Source organism: Alexandromys fortis, unplaced genomic scaffold, assembly GCF_014885135.2.
Source record: "Alexandromys fortis isolate MF-2015 unplaced genomic scaffold, M_Fortis_MF-2015_v1.1 scaffold_254, whole genome shotgun sequence".
NCBI lineage: Eukaryota > Metazoa > Chordata > Mammalia > Rodentia > Cricetidae > Alexandromys > Alexandromys fortis.
Genome location: NW_026068130.1, coordinates 1,506,469 through 1,522,440, shown reverse-complemented (window position 1 = coordinate 1,522,440; position 15,972 = coordinate 1,506,469).

Sequence of the window (15,972 nt, the reverse complement as noted above, 5' to 3'; positions counted from 1 at the left end):
ACAGAATACAAAGAAATGGGAAAAAAGGTTTTAGGCTCCATTCATGCTGTGTAGCCAGGAAGGGTTAGCCCCAGGTAGCAGGACTACCTCTCACCCGGGATTATCAAATTCTGACAGCAGGGATCTGAGAGATGGCTGAGGGAGAGGGTCAAGCCTGGGCTGGTGGGAAAAGCGAGGCATGGCGAGAGGGGGGCTAGAAAGTTTCAAGATTAGGATCAGGAGAGTCTAACAGTATGACTCCCCCATGCACTATGCTGCCACATCGGTCCCAGAGCCCTCAGAGCATCTTGTGGCTCTCATAGTGTGATGGTTAGGATTTTTTAATTTATATATTTGTTCTTTTTATGAGACAAGGTTTCACTATGTAGCCCTGGGTGGACTGGAATTTACTATACAGACCAGCCTGGCCTCACCTTCATAAGAATCTTTCCACATCTGCCTATCAAGTTCTGGAATCAAGGTATAAGAGTTTTAGCTGTCAATGGCAGTCAAGAATCACTTTGGAAAGGAATTTCACTGAGGAATTATCTGGATTGGCGTAGCCTGTAAACATACGAGATTGTCTGACTTAGACTAAGCTGGGAAGTCCACCCACCCTGAATGTGGGTAGTACCATTTCATGAGCTGGACTTACTAATTGAATAGGAGACAGTAAACTGAGCACTGCCATAATGCTCTCTGCTCTTGGATGGCAATGTCCTTGCTCCTCCAAGTCATAACCTCCCTGCGGTTATGACATCCCAGCAACAATGGACTGCAGTGATGAACTGCAGTGACGGACTACAAGGATGGATTGCAGTGATGGACTGCAGTGATGGACCACAGTGATGGACCGCAGTGATGGACTGCAATGATGGACCACAGTGATGGACTGCAGTGATGGACAAGGATGGACCACAGTGATGGACTGCAGTGATGGACCGGATGGACTGCAGTGATGGACCGCAGTGATGGACTGCAGTGATGGACTGCAGTGATGGACTGCAGTGATGGACTGCAGTGATGGCTGCAGTGATGGACAAGGATGGACTGCAGTGATGGACTGCAGTGGTGGACCGCAGTGATGGACCGCAGTGATGAACCGTAGTGATGGACTGCAGTGATGAACCGCAGTGATGGACCGCAGTGATGGACTACAAGGATGGACTGCAAAAAAAAAAAAAAAAAAAAAAGAATTATGGGAAAAACAAAACCACTTCTTTGGTTTGGGTATTTTATCAGAACAACAGAAAAGAGAACAAGGACAGGTTGACAGCCCCCTGCTCACATCCTTGTCTTTCCCCATCCTCTCGTGGTTCAGAAGGCTCAGTCCATGGCAGCAACAAGAAAGGCATGGAGGATTGGCTCCACAGCGGAAGGAGCATGTGGTGAGCTTGTTCACACCATAGTCATCTATCGGAAAGCAGGGAAGATAGGCCAGAACCAGAAGTGGATCTGACCTTCAAAGACCCACCCCATATACCTATTTCTGCTAGGCAGGTCCCACACCCTACAGACTTTCTAGACTTCCAAACAGCATCATAGGATGGGGATCAAGTGTTCAAAACGTGAGCCTGTCGAGACATTCCACATTTAAACCATAGCAAGATGGAGCCCACCATCACCCTGCTACTCAGTGAAGCCTTGCACTAAATGGAATGGTTCACACTATTCCGTTTGTAAAATATGTTAATAGGCAAGACTGGTTTTGGTGGTGGACGCTGGGATGGGAGAACCTTCCTGAGGAGTGTGAGGGAAGCCTCTAGGAAACTGGAAATACCTGTGCCTCTGCCTAGGTGAAGGACCCTAGAGGTTTCCCTCCCATGGCAGTCACAAATCCTGGATACATTCACTGTGTCTCTTCTGTATTGGAGACACCCAGTGAAGCAATATTGAATTTGAGAGCAGTAGCTTTGCACTGAAACCAGGATAGGCTCAAATTCTCACTTTTGAAATTGACCATCATCAGCATCATGGTTTTCCTTGTAACTGTAGCATTTGTCTCTGGCCTAGATTAACATCATCCCTAGCAAGCTCAGCAAAGGGACAAATGCTGAGAACCACTTCCTCGTGCTCTGGTCAGCGCCTGTCTACTGTCGGAGGGAGGAAAGAAGGAAATACCTAAATAGTTTGACTTAAGCTCCCAAGCACACAAAATGCTGGCAGCATCAGTAGCAAAGACTGAAATGGGTGGCTGCCAGCTTGTGCGGGCACTGGCCCCTGTGCTATCGAATGGATGGGATCTGCAGCATGCCTGGCTACAGCCCTGCCTGTCACAGGTCCCCTGTGCCTTCAGGCAAGCACGGAGGAGCCTTCTCTGCAGGCTTCCTGCTGGCCCAATTACGGGAGTGAATTGGCAAGATGACAACACCATTATTGAAAACCAATGAAATATGATTTGGGCTTGGCTGCGGAACAGCTATGGAAAGCCTGCTGTGACATGCCATTGGAAGGGAAGTTCTAATCCAAGCAAAGTACTTTAGGTTCACAATGGGGGATGTTCTGGCTAGGTGTCCTTGAACAGATTTGGGGTCCATGCCCCCTGAGCTTTGAGACATGCTCAAAGCTAAAGAATTGGAACAATGGACAGAAAGACCTCATTGTATTCTTATAAAGCAGTCTGGTAGGAAGCCCATTGAATAGTCCAGTAAGTCTGTGACAAGGACATCATGGTGTCTCTGAACAGCCAGTGCTCACAGACACATGGTACCTACCTGCAGAATCCCAGCACCCTAGGGACACTCTGCTGCAGGGAACAGTGACATGGCACATTGGTTCAGATGGGCCTCCCTAGCTCAGCAAGGCCTTGGAAGGTTGACATTTGGATGTACAGAGCCCATAAGAGAGAGTGACACAGGAGAGCCTCTCTCTTCCTCCAGAGCCTCCAGTGGACTATCTGCTCCCACCAGCCAGCCTGTCCTGGGCCCTGAGCACCCCCAATGGCTCAGCATGCCTTAGGACAGTGCTGCTCATCTCAGGTGAAACTTTGGGGACCTCCCGGGGAAGCAGAGGAAAAGCTTGCTGCTGTCTGCCCCCTCCATGGGCCAGGCTTGTCTCGCCTAGGCTTTGAGCAGAGCTGGCATCTCCAGGCAAGTCAAGAGCCAGGATCTTGGAACAGCCTGCTTCTGCTGCTCAGGGACGCCAAGTCAAAGGGAAGACAAGTCCTCAGGCTGTGGCAGTCACCCTCCCCCACCCCATGTGACACTCTAGCACCTCAAACAACCCTGAGTTCCCAGACAGTCCCCGCCCGCCCACCACAGCACCTCCTTCTCATCTAGTGTTTGTCACCTCCCAGGGGACACCCTGCTCACTGGTATATTCAGAACCTGCTTGGCTGCCCTAACCCAGGCCAGGGACAAGTATAAACCTACCTGTGAAGGCTGTGATACCTGGCCCACACTCTTCCTGATAGATGCTCCATAGATCTGGGTGAGCCACCCCAGAAAAGAGCCACCCCTTAAAATGCTAGCTCGAGTCAATATACAAGCTCCAGCCTGTAGCTCCTGAGCCAACTGACCAGCCCTTATTCTCCTTTTAGAACCAATCAGCCGCAGAATCCAATAATCATATAAACCTTTGTCTATTCAACGAGACGTTTCGATGGAGCCTGAGTGAACAAAAACAAGTCAGCAATTCGGTTAGAAATCTAGCTTCCGACAGTGCGTCCCCTCTGTGGCCTCCTCAGGAAGAACGCAGAGAGGTTCTCTGAGATGAGTAAACCTGTATAATTTAGCTAACTTCTTAATTAAGTGATGTATCACCTCAGCTGTGGCTCCCCAACCCTGTTCCCCTTCCATTTCGGTTCATTTTCATTCTGTAAGTGGTTTGGTGGCAGACGTCCTGAGCGGCAGGCCTGAGGGCCAAGCCAGGGGCAGGCCATGTGAGGAACTGCTCCCAGGGCTGGTGTGCTTCTGTGGAGTCCTCCCTCAAAGTCTCAGGTAGAGATAGGTGTACCTGCCTACCCTGACTGTAGGGGAACCCTCGTGAAGATGTCGTGAAGGATATGGAGGGACCTGGTGAACTTAGAGGGTGTTCTCTCTGGTTCTCTCTGAGCTGATGAGGGCCTAGTCTCAGGTCACTGAGAAGGCTGAGAACTGAGGGAAAGTAATATGGTGGCCATGGTCCAGAACCTTTCACTTAGCATCTGCTGCCTACAGCCCTGACCACCACAATCGCTCTTGCAGACACTGGAATACTGGGAGGTGTGGCCCTGAACACCTGGGTCTCACTTTGGGAGACCAGGGCTTGGGATAGCCCTTGTACCCCATCTCTGTGCCCCCACCCTCTCCTCACACCCTCCAGGCCCTTGTAACCTGGATGGAGGACATGAGGCAAAGGCCTGGCCTGGGTTCTGCCTCTGGGATACCTCAGTACAAGCTGGTGTCCTGGAGTGACCCAGCTACGGTTCCCTAGCCTATATCCTAGGTCCCATGAGCTCTGTGGACTGCTGCCCACTGTTACTACAGGAGGAACAAGACCCTCTCCTGGAGAGCTTTCGCAGCTGTGGGATAAGCCCAGGCTAAGGACTGAGATTTGTCCTTCCCATCTTCCTCACCAAGTACCCAGAGAGGGAAGAACGGTTCCCATCCAGAACCAGAGAGAAAGACACTCCCTGCCCAGGCTCTTCCAGATGGTTTCCCCATCCCTTCCTCTGCTGCTACTGCTGCAGCTTCAAACTGGCCCAACAGCCCCGAAGATGAATATCTGCCCAGCCACTCCTTTCTCTGGGCTCAGAGCCTAGCCTACACCAACAGTGGCCTTCCTGCACCAAAGTGATTGAATGGATAGTACAATAGTTTCACAACATAAAGACTCCAGGTGGAGATTGGGCTAGGTACTGAGTGAGCCCTCGGAGCTGGATGCCATTACCCTCACCACCCAGGAGCACATAATGAATGAAACGAACCTAGGTCCATCTTTGTTGCAGAGCCGAGGCAGCACTAAGGTACACAAACTGGGGCCCTCCCGACCGCAAAGAAATGCAGGGGCAACATGTGTGAAGGCAGGTGGGCTGAGAGCTCCCTGGATGACCACAGTTTGCCAAGCCACCACTGAGCCCAGAACCTTCCATGAGAATGGGGCTCTTGGAGCATGGTGACTCCCACACGGCATTCTGTAACCTTGGAACGATGTCCTGCAGCTCCGGGCCCTAAGCCCAGACGCTCTAAGGGAAATATTGACAGACATTTATTGCTCATGAATATTAATGCCTTTCAGGGGCTGAAAAAAATATCTTCAGTGAGTGTTTCGAGTGAAAAGACAAGTGTCAGTGGGCGAGGAAACATTCTTGACAGATAAAACACAAAAGATCAGCCATGTCCAGAATACATTGCTTCCCTCCTGTCAGCACAGAAAAGACAAAAACAGAAGGAAAAGAGGCGAAGCCCAGAAGCTGCGGCCAGTGTCACGCACAGAAGAGCCCTGTGCAGTGGAAGGTTCTGGACTCAGAGGCACCTTGGCAATCTCCAACGATCCAAGGCAGCTCACCCCTTTTCCCTCTCTTTTCTCTGTGGTCAAGAGAGCACCGATTCCTCCATGTACCGCAGCACTGCTCAGCCCTGGAGCAAAGACAGACTTCATTAATCCACCGCTGTCAGTCCGCCAGTCACGATGCCACCACCATTGCACATAGCCAGACTCCCACCTGTATTACCTCACAGAACAAGGTCCCACGCACCCTACCACACTGGTAATGCAAGAGGATCAGGCCCAGAAAGACACCCAGTCTGCTGGGGACCGGCAAAACACTAATGAGATCACTGGGAGCTGCAGTCCCCCATGTCTGAGCTGACAGACTCAGAGAGAGTGGGTAGGTGCTCCCGGAGGCCCATGCTGAGCAGCTCAGAGACAGCAGGAGGCAGGAGGACATCTGTCCACGTTAGTCATGTATCAGCCAGTTGGTCTACAGGTTCTGTGTATTTACCCAATGTGTGCTGCTTGCCCGTGGTACACAGACTCAGCTAGTCATAAAACCCTAACCTCGAGGGTTGACAGCAAGGGGTGGCTGCTCAAAACAAGTAGATCCATGACAGTCAGCTCTGTCAGTACGCAGTGACAAGCTTCAATCCGCCTGTCATGCCATGGGCACTGGCAGGGAGGGGAAGTGAATGAGTTAGTCCTTTCTGATATACGTAGGACTCCAAATATTACTTAGGGGACCAGCACCCCCTTGTTAAACTAAGGTTGGTTTTATGTGCATACATGTGTAAACATACACCCCTTCATTGTTAATGGTGCCTGGCAGGGCAGAACGGCTCTATTGTGCTACTGTGTATGTTCAGGCTTTCTGAGTCCTCAACCACTGCACAGCCTGGACCACTGAACCTATCCACTTACATATTCCGGTACCCATGACCCTTGCCTCTCTTTCCCTCTTTATCCTTTTTCTTTCTCCCTTCCCTTTCTCATTTTCTGGGTGTCCTAATGGGCTGAGCCCTGACCACACCCTAAGAGCACTGACGCAAACAGGCCCAGACCTCAAAGGCCCCAGGTTAGGGTGCCAATCTCACCCCTCAACTGTGGTGTTGGCTTGGGAAAGGAGTGTTTTTAACACCAACCTTCAGGTCAAGGCCTTCCACAGAGGACCAACAGACCACTAGGCAGGATACTGGTGGTATCAGGCATCACTGGGCACCAGGATTGGGGTGGGGCTCTAGGACCAGCCAGCACTACTTTTACCATTCTTGGCTTTTAACCCCACTATGATTGTCTGTCCTTTGACCAGCCTGGAGGAAGGAGGTCGCTAGCTTCTGCTAAAGACTGTGTGTGACAGTGCCTGGTGTTTGGTCCCGCTTGATCCCCAGCTGTATCTGAAGATACTAGCCTTTGCCCTGAGGGCAGTTCAGGAGGAAAGGCCACTGGCTCCTGAAGATGTACCTTGCAGGAGCAAGTGCTTTATCAGAGTGACTCTGTGACTTCCGGATCCAGTGACGTCACACTCAGTAGCAGGGCTTACAGGCAGAAGGAAATTAGGACAGTCACAGCTGGTGACCATCTAACCTGCCAGGCCCGGTCTTCACCAAGCAGCCTCTGCCCAGCCGTGGAGCTGCGCTGCGGTGCTAGTTACCCTGGGAAGGAGACTCCTGTCCAGGTTGCCCTGCCCCTTGGCTTACAGAGCCAGCACTGAGGGACATTGAGAACTCAAGAGCAGTGCCACCATGGCTGGCCTGGGGGAGTCCTGTCCAGGGTGTGTTCCTGTCTCAGAGAGAGGAGTGACCCAGGCAGAGTTCTGACAGCCTGAGCTTCTGCTAGACCTACTGAGGCCCTGGCCGGCTGTGTTCTGGCAACTTGAGGTGTGCACCTGACACCCTGGGGCCATGTCATCGTCAGTGTGTCTGGCCTGGATGTCCTTAGGAGGTGACCACAGGCTCAGTCTTGTCACAGATGATTTAGGCGCTGTTTCCCAGGCAACCAGGGAAGCCGTGTAGCTCCCCAACTCAGGTGGGTGCCCATGGCAGAAATTAGGAAGTTACGGTGGATTTTGCAACTCTCCGGCTTGGATGCTTTGCAGCCAGCTGTGACTCTACAGGGCTCTGGCACCACATCTGGGTGGCAACAAGGCTGCCTGCTGCCTGGGAGCATGTGCTGCCTCCAAGGGTCTAACGGGAATCCCAGGGCTGCAGGGCAGTGTGCCCCAGGAAGAAGCAGAACGGCCATGCCCTATGGCATATCCCCAGCACTGCTTGCTGACTACCCCGAGACGCTGCCTCCATTCTTATTTTCCAAAGCCAGTGAGACGACAGCAGTGTGTGGGGGTCAGGTTCCACCCCTGCCTGGGCAGCCTGGCCATGAGAATACTGGCTCAGCTTTCTCCTGTGATAGAAGCCCATTGTTGCCAGCTCTCCCATGGTGTTTCCCATGCCGGGCAGAGGCCTCCAGGCTGGCTCCTCAGTCAGGCTGCTTGGGCCAAGGGGCTTCAGAAAGATGAGCCAAGTGGGGCAGGTGCGATTTGATTAGGATCTGGGAATGTGTAAAGTGACCCCCTCGGTGGCTGCTGCTGCCAAAGCAGGAGGAGGGTGAGGGCCCCGGGTGGGAATGTGTCCCCTGGTACTCTGGCTGCTCTGCTGAGCCCAGCTACCCTCCAGACAGGACCTAGATGCTGGAGGGTCTCTGTAAGCAGGGCATAAGCTTAGACAAGGGCTCCGGATAATGCCGGCAAAGGGGCGGATTCAAGAGATCATTTTCACTGGACAATGACACCAAGTACTTTCATCTACAACCAAAACTTCTATGTTTCCTAACAGCCACCTTCCACTTTCTGCCTCGACTGGGGACCCTGGAGAAGCTTGGTCCTTCATGTGGCTCACTTTTTTACGGTGTCCCTGAGATTCTTTTATGTCTGCGTTTCCTTCCTTTGCATAGCTGGATAACGTTGCACCGTGTGGATGGACCCCGTGCTTACCCGCTCATCCTCTGAGGGACACGTGGGCTGTTTGCCTCTTGTGAACAATGCCACGCGAGCACTGTGTACAAACATCTCCGAGCCCCTGCTTTCTGGGTCTGCATGCCAAAGGAGAGTGGCGAGGGCATATGGTGCCTCTACAGCTAACCTTTCCTGAAAACACCAAACTGCTTTCTGCCTTCATCACTTTATATCTGACTGGAACACGTGGTCTCCGGGTTGTGTGTGGTCTCCCCTGCTCTCTTTCCCTCACCGTGTTCCCCCCCCCCAGGAGCGCAGCATTAAACGTGGGCATCTTTTATTTGGTCTAATTTGGTCTGATTGGAATTATTTGCGTCAGTGGAGAGAAATATACCTAACAAAATCCCCAGCAGCAGCACACTGAGGCTCACCCCAGTCCTCGTGGACACATGTGTTCTGTGGTTTTGATTATAGTCACCCTGGCAGGCCGGAGGTGGCATCTTTCCATGGTTGAACTCTGACAGTGGTGCCCCAACTCTCCCTGTGCCTGCTGGCCACTAGTATATCTCTGGAGAAATGTCCTTGCAAGACCTTGAAAATGCAGATTTTTGCCACTCAAATGTTCTGTCTCACCTGAGGGACACTGCTCCGCATGCCCCCAGTGTCATCTTCAGAGCCTCTGTTGAGAACTTGGCTAAGGACCAGGGGCTGGTGGAACTGGTTGCCTCAGGGCCCTGCCCCCCAGCCTTTCCCAGCAGCCCCCAGGGTTCCTGGGCTATACCCATTGACTGGCAGTGGCGCGAGAACACGCAGGCTGCGCTTTCTCACGGTTTGAGTTACAAACCCTAAGCGGGTTTAGTGATGGGATTAATTAAATGGATCAGAAATTGCCCTTCTCCGTGTCTGCTTTCCACCTTGCTTTCAGCAAGCACCTACTTCAGAACCATCAAGGACTTCCCCCTCCTCCCCCCCCAGACCAGGCGGCTCTCAAAACTACTGAGCGCCAATTAATTTGTCTCATTTACATGAAAAAGTGCAGAAGATGTCTTTTTACATAATTAACTATATTTTGCAAGTCATTAAAATTCTGAAGCCCTGCCCACAATAGCACCCTATTCACTACCTTGGAGGATAAGTGCCTTGGAGGGTGGGAATGGCCCCCAGAGGGGCACCTCCCTCATGCATATTCATGAAGGGCTATGCTGCCAGCCCTTGCAAGGTCCCCTCTCCCTCCCTGGTTTGGAAGAGCTGGTTCCTGCCGGCCCAGTACGTGGGGAGAGGGCTGGGGAAGGTTCTTGGTGACCACTCCCTCTCTCCAGGCCAGCATGGAACACTCTCTGCCTCTCGGAACCATCTCCAGTAACCCAGAACACAGGGCTCAAGATGGCTTCTTTGTTCCGGATTGCCTGTCCTAACTCTGCAGACCAGTCTGAGGGTGCTGTTTCTGGTGACTCTTCTAGAGGTGTTACCCTTCTAAAGGGTGGGGTCTTGTCTTGAAGGGGCGCCACCTCCCATGTCGGTCTGGTCATTCTCTATGCATGCTCTGGACTGGAGACAGGACCCTATCCTCTCAGCTCTCCTGGTCTTTTCTGATCTACTCAATTAAGCTGTTTCAGAGTCTATCAGACCCTGGTGGAGCCCAGATGGACTTCCAGAAAAAAGCCCCCGTTTGCAGTCCACTGGATCTGTCTCTCCTTGCTTCCCTTTAATCCTTCACGAGAAGAGCCCTCTGCTAGCATTAAACAGGTTCAAGGGGACCTGTGTTCTGCTGGGAAGCCCTGCTACCCGTTCTTGCAGGTGCTGCATGCTGCTTCTGCAGATGCTCAAGGATGCACTAGCCCAGCAAACTCCATCAGGGGAGCCTCGAAGGTGTCAGATGTTACGCCATGGGAGATCAGCACTTCTTCAGGTAAGACTTCAGGAAACAGAATCACAGACAGTCCAGAGTGGGGCTCCAGGAAAGAACAAAGAAGGAAGCAAGCTGTCCACATGGAGGTCCTAGCTGGCGAGCACAGAGTCACTTTGGGGAAGAGTGGCATCAGGGAACTTAGGTGTTGACAATCTAGAAGGTTCTGTTGGAGCCGGTGACAGCCTGAGTGTGTGACTCCCAGGGTGACTGAGGAGTTTCTGTGTACCCCAAAGATATTCCTTTCAGATAAATTGATTTTCCTGCTGGGTCCAGATTCCTACCAAGTCTACCCCTCATCCCTTCACCCCAGAAAGTTGTGTCCTGGGGACACCCTAATTAACCTAATTACATTGTCTTGCTCCCACAGGAGGGCCTTCCAAGATTGGACAGAGTCAACCCTGGGAAATGCTCAGCTTTCCCCAGACAGAAGAAACTCAAGGCAGAGCAGCTGCGTACCAGGGCTTCCCAGAAAAGGGGCATTTGATGACTTGGCCCGTGTGCAACCTCTGTCCTCCAACCCAGAAGCCCACCATAGACTCCTACAGAGATGTGGGCAACATTTACAGAGCCCTGGAGCCGTTGAGCTGCTCACCAAAGGACAGGTGGTGCCAACTTTGGGAGCTGTCTGAGACTGTGGGGTGGATCCCAGGAGACCAAGTTCAGTAGAAAGCTTGAAATGTAAAATCCAGAAGCATGGGTACAGGAAAGCATCCACAATGTTCTGAAGGCTGCAGAGGAATTGAGTGACAGCCTGGGAGTTGGGGGAAGATAGATTCCTAAGGGTTAATTACACCTGTCTTTCTCTCTTCCCTTCCTTCTCCCCCTCTCTCCTTCCCCTTCCTTCTTTTCTCCTTCCCTCCTCTCTTCTTTTTTCTCCCTCCTCTTTCTCTCCTTGTTGCTACCTTCTCCTCTCCTATCCATCCTTCCTTCTCTCCTTCCTTCCCCACACTCTCCTTCCCTCTTTCCCCTTTTCCCTCATTCCTTCTCTTCTTTTTCCTGTTCTCTCCTTTCTTTTGACGTTTTTCCAGATACCTGGGTGGCTTGATTAAACAGGACCTAAACTAACCCAGGGGGAAAGTCATGGCTTCTGGGAAACCTCTAATGGAACTCTCTTGGGAAGCAACTAAAACCCCGTCCTGGACAAAATAGCAAAACAAGGAAAGACTTGGCAAGAGAGACTCCCCTGGCCCCTTCCAAAACTCCCAACTCAGTATCACGGTGGTCTGTCTCTGTGAAAGTTCCTGGCCATTTCCAGACCACATACCTCTACTTCTTGCTCCAGGCCTTGCTGGTGGATGATAGGACACTTGTCGAAGTGAAGAACTGTCAAGACGACACCCCACCTCCCAAGGGCCTAGATCTATCTTCTAGCCCCATCCAATTAGCTCCCTCCTAAGGTTTTTCCTACCTGGCTTCAGATGACCCTGCCTGAAGGCACTGAGTAAATCTCTCACCGCGGGGCAAGCCCATGTCTAATCCATGAGCTTCTTTTCCAAATAGCCAGCAGCAGGCACCTCATTCCCCTCGAGGAACAGCACTGACCCACAACCCCTAGAGACCATCAATGTCACTGTTGAGCCCAGATACATAGGCCAGGCCTACCTGATCCTCCCCAGAATACACACACACACACACACACACACACACACACACACACACCAAGAAAAACCATGGCCTAAGTCAAACATATAAGAAACATCCAGTCAGCAATGCTTGCAAGCTGGACCCGCGCTAAACAATCTCACCAGGACAGCAAGCCCCCTTACAGCCTGGAACAGGACACACAGGCCTTGCTGCTGCTTGTGTAGCCCAGAAAGGAAGACCTGAGGCCTGGTCAGGCTGATCTTATGGATAGGCCTGCTTCAAAGTGACCATGGCCAATCTCTACCACTCTGAAACCATGGGGAATTGTGGTTCCTTTTCAGTTCAAAAGAAAAATTTCGGTGAATGAAGAACTCTGCATTCATCACAAAAGTCAAAGCAGAAGTGCTAGAACAGCCATGCGTGCTAGGGGTGGCACTGTCTCCCCACCTTGAGCAACGCCAACCCATCTGTCTGCTCCAGACATCTGCGTAGCCTCTGCTTCACAGCTACTGTGGTGTGGAGTGGGCTTCTGGGGTACTCAGGACAAGCCCTGAGCCAGGGCATGTTGTTTGGTCTGCCCCGTAAGCAGCCTGGAACCTATTATGACGCCTTTGACCCATAAGGTCATCCTCACTGGCTGGTCTGGGGGTAAGAAGGCACTTTTTCTGAACCCTGTCCTGCTCCTGAGACCCAGGAACCAACTGAAATGGCTCAAGTCAAGGATAGCTTGTGGTGCTAGGGTTGGCAGCCTGCACAAGGAAATGTGGGTGCAGCTTCACTTTAGGAGAGCCTGTGGAGGAAGCCTAGAGGTGACTAAGAAGCAGAAGTAAGGCTTTCACTTACCCAAATGGCCCAGCACCCCAACTTTGCCAAAAGGTGCAAACGAAGCTTTTCTATGGGCTGGGTCAGACATCAAGGCCTTCAGGGCAGAGGGAGGAACTGACAGGCGAGATCTTCCAAATACACGTGTAAGTCCGAGGGGAGACGAGTGTACAGCTCCCTGGACCTTCTAAGAATCTGATTCCTCTCAGTTCAAAAACACGGCCGGCCATTCAGCACGGGGAGCTTATCATGGCACAGAAGGAAACTTGTCAGTCGGTGTCTGAATGGGAGACATGAGAAATGGGGAGGGAAACCCCACTCTGCAGAGGCTGCCTCTCCTCAGCCTTGTGGGGATGAGCTTGTGTGGATGAGACTCAGTGCTCTTGCCCTTGGTCCCCTCACCTTACACATCATTATGATGGGAGCTTGTACTTACGCCACAGCTCCGCATGCCTCATTCAGAGGGGGTCAGCAGAGGAGCCCTGGGCCTGTGCACTGACTTTCAGGGCAAGAGCTGCTGCTTGCCAGCTCCTGAGAGCCAGCACTTCCAAATGAATCAACAACAGTGCCATATTTACACCACAAGAATTGACAAGCGCCAGAAATTCGGGAGTTGATTTAACCTTAATTTTTAGAGATTTACCAGCAGTAACAGTAGACAAAAGCCTTCCATTCTCATCTTCCTTCTTTTCTGTAATATGTGTCTTCATTCAGTACTCTCTGTGCCTGGCATGAAGGATCCATCTGACAAGCCTGCTGCTCCCCAGGGACCAGCCAGCCGAAGACCCTGAGTACAAGTGTGCCAGGCTCCTGTAGGAATGAGAAAACACTGCCAACCAGGGAAGTCAGAAGTCAAGGACCTGTCAGGCACAAAGGAACATAATCTCACTGGACCTGAAGCTTCAGGGAGTCCATATGCTTCCCTCTTCCCAGAAGTTGAGAGGGGTCAGGGAAGACTGAAGCCGGCCTGACCACAAAGGGTAGTAGGCAGTCAGGAAGCAAGGACCGAAAGGAAATCCCTGCTGGAATACATGATCTGAGAATTCAAATGGCCTTTCACGTTTTGCTGAAACCAGTTCTGCAGTTCACCGCGCCCCTGCCCCTTAACTGTCCTCTACCCCATCGGGTATTCAAGTGCAGTCTGAGGCTCATGGGAAAGATCTGTTGCATCCATTGTCCTTGGATGGGTTCCATTGTCCTTGCTCCATTAGAGGGCAGCACTCAGTGGACCAATTCCATGGCCTTGTCCCAGCACAACTCAGCATTCCATTAGGCCAGTTCCATTGCCTTGTCCCAGCACAGCTCAGCATCCCGTAGGCAAGTTCCCTTGCCTTATACCAGTACAGTTTAGTATCCTGTCGACAAGTTCCAGTGCCTAGGCCTCACCACAAAGTCTTCTCTTCACCCACTTTGAGCCAGAGATTAATCTGTCTCCTTGATCCAGCTGTATCCCATAAACCCTGCCTCCTTGTTTAACTGTATGCAATAACCCTTCATCTCTGTTCAACTCTATGTAATAAACACACTGAGCTACCAGGGTTCTGTGGTTTCTCCATCAGAGACTCCAGCATAATGGAACCCTGCTTTTCTGTGTGTCTGTCTGCCCCTGGAACTGTGCAGGATGTAACTGTGTTTAATCAGACTCGGTATTTAGCAGACATTTTTCTCAAGAATGAACAAAATGAGATTTTGACTTAAAAAAAAAGGTAGCAGATAGAACTGAGCCAATGATAACAGTCAAGCTCCCAATCAAAAACTGAAATTGTGAAAACCTCACACTGTGAGCTACACGCAACACCAGCACCTGAGGGCCAGTCCTCTGAGCTGTGTGTCGCTGTGATAAGGTATCTCAGCACTGGGGAGGCTGTACAAGGAAGGGAGACCCACGCAGGGTGGTAAACCCGTGTTTTCCAAATGGCCATCAACTAACTCTGCCAAAATCACTGTCAAAAGTCCATTTTGGATTGTTATGTAACAAAGAAACATTCTGTCATGGATGCACCGTCATAATCTCCTTTGAACTAACAAAGATGCTAACGTGTCGAGTTTTAGTTAATTTCAAAGAACAGCATTCACAATTGTCAACAAGTTCTACTGAACTCTCCCCGCGTCTCCTGTGTAAAGCTTCCATTTGTAGAAGACACACTCTGAACACAGAAAGGATACAGAAGCATCTGGGAAAATCGAGCTGCCTTTCAGCAAGCCCAACACTAGACAGATCTGAAAAACGCTTTTGTTGTTGTTGTTGTTTTCTAATTGGAACAGTGAGGTGGCTCTGCAGGTATAGGCACTTGCTGCCAAGACTGACAGCCAGGACACAGACAGAGGGAGGAATAAACCAACCTCTGTCAGTGGCTTCCTGAAGTGCACACACATCGTGGTGGGGGTACACACCAAATACACTCACACTCACATGTACACAAGTAGTGCGGCTCCACCCTTTGTATTTGGAAAATATTTATATTCTTCCTCAGAATGAATTCTCTGTACTGAAATGCAATGAGTTTGTTGTGGATAACTTTATGAGTTAACAAAACGTAACTGACGTCTTTCCGCTTTCTAGCGTCTAGCCCAGTAGCTCCACCCCTACACAAGCAGGGGCCTGGCAGTGACCTGAAGATCAGCCGAGAACTGCTGATCTAAAACCATGAATCGCTGGTTGGGAGCCAGCAGATAATTGTGTCTCGCCTGCGGCTGCTCAAGTCACCCATGTTGGCACAGAGCCAAGTCACGGTCTTAGCCCACAGTGATGGACACTTGTGGCCTGTAGGCTTCCGTGTTTGCCCTATTAATCAAGACCCTTTGACAGAAAAGATCTTCTACTCTCAAAGAAATACATCACCGCTATAGGAAATTTAGCAAACACAGAAAATGTACAAAAACAAACAAAACCCTTCACCCACTGACAGCCACCCAGACGTATTGCTCCTCAGCTTTACTAAAGGGGGTAAAATCGCTTACTATTGGGCTGATACAGTTTCACTGAAGCCCAGTTAGTGTGGTGTTCCCAGAATCCCCAAATGGTGTGTGGACCGCGGACTCCAGCATCTTCCCCTACAGTCCTTTGATTATAACTGTTCAGGATCCTGGGAATCCATATCTTAAAGCCTTGTTTACCACCACCCCCCTCAGAGATTTGAAGCTGACTCATTCAGAGGATCCCTCTCAAGTGCAGAACTGGAAGTTGGTGATGCAGGGCAGCAACTGGAGGCCCATGACATAAGGCATCTTGCCTTGGGTTTCTTTGCACCGGTGGGGGAGTCCTAATGTTGCCAATGATCTCATATCTAGTCTCTCCAGTCACCCTCAGGCAGCG